At 41.6% G+C, this 5,604-nt stretch overlaps 1 non-coding gene across 1 annotated transcript; it reads right to left on the bottom strand.

The window, feature by feature from the left end:
* Nucleotides 1-5,439: 5,439 nt before the first annotated feature.
* On the bottom strand, nucleotides 5,440-5,512 carry TRNAG-CCC (transfer RNA glycine (anticodon CCC)). Its single transcript has one exon. It is a non-coding gene; the product is annotated as a tRNA-Gly (tRNA).
* Nucleotides 5,513-5,604: the final 92 nt, after the last annotated feature.

Genomic DNA, 5,604 nt, shown 5'->3' with positions numbered 1-5,604 from the left:
TAGAATATGTTTATTCCTGATTATATTATATATGTAACTCATATGTGCACTGTAAAATTGGAAAATAAGATGGGCACACAGACTCTAAAATTACTTTTGGGAATTCCCTGGCAGTCCAGTGATTGGAGCTCCACGCTCTCACTGCCAAGAGCCCCAGTTCGATCCCTGGTCAGGGAACTAAGATCACACAAGCCACTCAGCACAGCCAAAAAAATGTATACACATCCCTCAAAATCTGGACAAGATGCTCCTTTATGACCTGCTTCTTTCTACTTAAAGTATTATGGACATTAAAGATTTTTCTAGAACTTTAATGACTTAAATGACTTCAGAGTACTCAGTCCTTTGGGTGCCCTATTTTTTCACATTGGTTTCTTTTGCTTGTCTTTGCTGTTATAAATAATATTGTGAAAAACATCTTCTTACATACATTTTCAAAATACATTTTTGATTTATTTTAATGCAATTCTAGAAGTGGAATTTCTAAACGAAAGGGTATAAATGCTTTTATTTAAGGACTTTAATATTGACAAAATTGCTGTCCATAAAGGTTGACTGCAATTTATTCTTCCACAGTAAGAGGATATTTGCAATTTGAAATATTACATCTCAGGTCATATTGGCATCTCTTGTGGAAGCTGGTCTGTGCTCTAGCTGTGGATTGCACAGTTAACATTGCCTGAGAAGTCTTTCCAGAGTTTTGGCAACTCTCTGACAGGTGCTATTCAACAGAAGATGACTCTGCTTTTCTTTACCTGTTTACGAGACCTGACATGGTGACAGATTAATTTTCAGGCAGTGATTAGAGTTCATGAGATTGAGTGGTGACAAATAAATATTTGGTGTCTCTTTAAAAAGATTCCCTCCTCTTACTCCCTGGTGCTCCAGGGATTAGGACTCTGAGTTTCCAATGGAGGGTGCACGAGTTCGATCCCTGGTTGGGGAACTAAGATCCCGCATGCCACTTGGTGTGGCCATAAAAGAAAAAGATTCCCTCCTCTCATCCCTGGCTTAAGTCAAAATTTCTATGTCTTGTTAAAGTTTAAGAATTATGGCTTATGCAGAAATAAACCCGTACACATAGGTTCAGTTCAGTTCAGTTGCTCAGTCGTGTCCGACTCTTTGCGACCCCATGAATCGCAGTACGCCAGGCCGCCCTGTCCATCATGAACTCCCGGAGTTCACTCAGACTCACGTCCATCGAGTTAGTGATGCCATCCAGCCATCTCATCTTCGGTCATCCCCTTCTCCTCCTGCCCCCAATCCCTCCCAGCATCAGAGTCTTTTCCAATGACTCAACTCTTCGCATGAGGTGGCCAAAGTATTGGAGTTTCAGCTTTAGCATCACTCCTTCCAAAGAAATCCCAGGGCTGATCTCCTTCAGAATGGACTGGTTGGATCTCCTTGCAATCCAAGGGACTCTCAAGAGTCCTCTCCAACACCACACTTCAAAAGCATCAATTCTTCGGTGCTCAGCTTTCTTCACAGTCCAACTCTCACATGCATATATGACCAGTGGAAAAAGCATAGCCTTGACTAGACGGACCTTTGTTGGCAAAGTAATGTCTCTGCTTTTCAATATGCTATCTAGGTTGGTCATAACTATTCTTCCAAGGAGTAAGCGTCTTTTAATTTCATGGCTGCAGTCACCATCTGCAGTGATTTTGGAGCCCCAAAAAATAAAGTCAGCCACTGTTTCCCCATCTATTTCCCATGAAGTGATGGGACCAGATGCCATGATCTTAGTTTTCTGAATGTTGAGCTTTAAGCCAACTTTTTCACTCTCCTCTTTCACTTTCATCAAGAGGTTCTTTAGTTCTTCTTCGATTTCTGCCATAAGGGTGGTGTCATCTGCATATCTAAGGTTACTGATATTTCTCCTGGCACTCTTAATTCCAGCTTGTGCTTCATCCAGACCAGCATTTTGCACGATGTACTCTGCATAGAAGTTAAAATAAGCAGGGTGACAATATACAGCCTTGACGTACTCCTTTTCCTATTTGGAACCAGTCTGTTGTTCCATGTCCAGTTCTAACTGTTGCTTCCTGACCTGCATACAGATTTCTCAGGAGGCAGGTAAGGTGGTCTGATATTCCCATCTCTTTCAGAATTTTCCACAGTTTATTGTGATCCACACAGTCAAAGGCTCTGTCATAGTCAATAAAGCAGAAATAGATGTTTTTCTGGAACTCTCTTGCTTTTTCGATGATCCAGCAGATGTTGGCAATTTGATCTCTGGTTCCTCTGCCTCTTCTAAAACCATCTTGAACATCTGGGAGTTCACGGTTCAAGTATTGCTGAAGCCTGGCTTGGAGAATTTTGAGCATTACTTTACTAGCGTGTGAGATGAGTGCAATTGTGCAGTAGTTTGAGCATTCTTTGGCATTGCCTTTCTTTGGGATTGGAATGAAAACTGACCTTTTCCAGTCCTGTGGCCACTGATGAGTTTTCCAAATGTGCTGGCATATTGAGTGCAGCACTTTCACAGCATCATCTTTCAGGATTTGAAATAGCTCACCTGGAATTCCATCACTTCCACTAGCTTTGTTCGCAGTGATGTTTTCTAAGGCCCACCTGACTTCACATTCCAGGATGTCTGGCTCTAGGTGAGTGATCACACCATCGTGATTATCTGGGTCGTGAAGGTCTTTTTTGTATAGTTCTGTGTATTTGCTGTATACCTGAATCTAATACAATATTGTAAGTCAACAATACTTAAATTATAAACAAATTATGGCTTATCCCAAAGTCCCTCTGGCATGCCCCGATAATTTAATAATTCAAGGGAAAAAATGAGCATGTCTAAATAAAAAACCATCCATAATTAACAAACATCTGCATAAAGGCATTTCTTATTTTATGGAACAGACATGCTGGGATTCCAGAAAATTGTGGCTAGCTGAAATCCTATTTCTAATTTCTCTTGGATTGCCCAGGGTGATTCTCTTTGTGAAATAATAACATTTGTTGAAAATCCACATTTTTGTCTAGCTAGAGGGCTGTAAGTCATTAGTCTGTTTACCAGAATACTAATGTATGAAGAACTTTGTGTTAGGACCCGTTGGAAGGATTTTGCTTTTAGTTCTGCTGTTACAACTGTTCCCACTGTCTTCTCAATCTTTCGGTACCAGCAGCTTGAAAGGCACAGCTGAGGGAAAGCAGATAAATGTGGAAAGTGACCCCAGAGTCACCAGCTCAGACAGTACTGTTGTAAAACTGGCCAGCAATGTCAACCATCAGTTTTTTGGTGGTGTTTTTTGGCCGCCTTGTGGGGCATGTGGGATGTGGAATGGAACCCGCACTCCCTGCAGTGGAAGCGCAGAGTCTTAACCACTGGATTCCAGCAGTTTGTTTAAATGGAAAATTGTTCCTAAAGGGAAATGCCTGCATTTCTCTGGTTTTACAGTAAGGCTAAAGATTTCCACAGATGGTTACAGCATGGCATGAAGACACAGAATATTTTGAAACTTCCCCCATCGACTTTGCTTTTCAGTTTCTTAATGTAATACAACCAAATCCAAGTTCATGATATATCTCCATGGAAAGAAGAGGATGAATAGGCAGAAGTCAGAAACAAATGGGGCGTGTCCACAAAATGCCATGCCAAAGTTTGTGGTTTCAAGCTTGGAATGCTTTTTCCCAGAGGAAAACAGTAATGTTTAAAATGGTCGTCAGATTTCTAGGCTAGACCTCAAAATTCTATATATGTTGTATTATGGCTGAAATACCCGTATCTTATAATTAAAACTTAGTAAGAAACAAACTGTCATTTTACAAAAATAATTTTTAAAGAAACAAAGGAAAAACAATTTCAGAACAGAAAATAAGACAGGTTTTATTCATCCACATCACTAGTACTTAAAAAAAAAAAACACCAAAACACACTTAATAGAAAGTAGAAAAGAAGCCATTAACTTTTAGGAAGATTTAAATAGGTACTTTTGAATACTTTCAAAGAGTTTAAGGACTTGAAGTCATTGGTACTTTTGGTCTAATTTTAGTTCACAATGTATGGCCTTTTTTCAATACAACCACAGCCCTAAAAGCTCCCTGGTTTAACATCAGCCATGGTTAGGCGGGGCTTGGGCTAGTACACGGAATTAAAAGAGGGAGAGAGATTATTGAACTAACTATGTACTAGTTGGAAAGAAGCTCTGGGGAAAAGGTGAAGGAGGACAAAAGTGAAAAAAAGATAGTCTGAGGTGGAATTACCTTGCTTGGCATGGTGACAGACAGTGGTGAGCAAAAAGAATGGTGAAGGTAAAGAAAGCTTGGGTCTGCCAGTGTCCTGGCCTGCAGAATGGCCTGGGAGCTTGGGTTCTGTACCTGGTGTTGGGAAAGGCATGCAAGGCACCATGTGTATCCCACCACTCACATACTCACATATAAGTCCTGCTTTAATACTGGTGTTTGAAACCTCCTCATGCCTGCTCCATGGTTCTACAAAGGACTGGTATTCATGCTCCTGGACCCTGACTGACTCTGGAACTTGTTTTTTGGCTAACAGAAGAGTGAGGAATGACACTGTGTGACTTCTGAGGCTAGGTTCTAAGGAGTCTTGCAGCTACCACCTGGGTCTCTTGGAACACGTGCTTTGGCTGCCATGCTTGCTTCAAGAAGCCCAAGTCCTTGGAGACTGCCATGCTGTAAGGAAGCCCACAGTTGCTTTCCAGCCACTCCAACCCAGGGGCCAGACAAGAGTGAAGAAGATTCAGATAAGTCCAGCCTTATGCACCATTTGACTTCAACCAAACTCAGAACCTCAAAGAAGCACCGCAGAGCTGAGCCTTTTTTATCATCCCTCAGAACTCTGTGGCTAGTGGTAAAGAACCCGCCTGCCAAAGCAGGAGATGCCTGAGACTAGGGTTTGATCCCCGGGTTGGGAAGATCCCCTGAAGGAGGGCATGGCAACTCACCCTGGTATTCTTGCCTGGAGAATCCCATGGACAGAGGAGCCTGGCAGACTATGGTCCATAGGGTTATTTTATTTATTTATTTTTGGCCACACTGAGTGGCATGCAGGATCTTAATCTCCCAACCAGATATTGAACCCATGCCTCCTGCACTGGAAGAATAGAGTCTTAACCACTGGACTGCCAGGGAAGTCCCTGGGGTGTCTTTTATATAACAGTACATAACTAGCACCCAGATTAAGCCCCAGTTTCCTAAGTGCACCAAAATTTCAGTTCCAAACTACTGTCTACTCCCATGAGGATGTGCTGACTCATCCTTCTGCATGCTCAGCACAAGGGAACATCAAGAATCTCCCCAGCATTTATACTTCAGCTTTTATTTAAAAAATTTTTTTTTAAGATATGCATTTTTCTTTTCTTTTTTTAAAAATATTTATTTGGCAGCACTGGGTCTTAGTTTCAGAATGTGGGATCTTTAGTTAAGAGCATGTGGAAAAAAAAAAAAAAAAGAGCATGTGGGATCTAGTTCCCTAACCAGGGATTGAACCCAGGCCCCCTGCATTGGGAATGCAAAGTCTTAGCCACTGGACCACCAGGGAAGTCCCTATACCTCAGCTTCTAGACCTCAATTAGTTTCTTCTTGGATCTTACTTGTGGGCCCCCTTTGCTAGATTGGAAGTTTTGTGATTAC

The sequence above is a fragment of the Bos mutus genome, chromosome X, assembly GCF_027580195.1.
Source record: "Bos mutus isolate GX-2022 chromosome X, NWIPB_WYAK_1.1, whole genome shotgun sequence".
NCBI lineage: Eukaryota > Metazoa > Chordata > Mammalia > Artiodactyla > Bovidae > Bos > Bos mutus.
The sequence above is the reverse complement of the archived record's forward strand: the minus strand, read 5'-3'. Positions and strand labels throughout refer to the sequence as shown.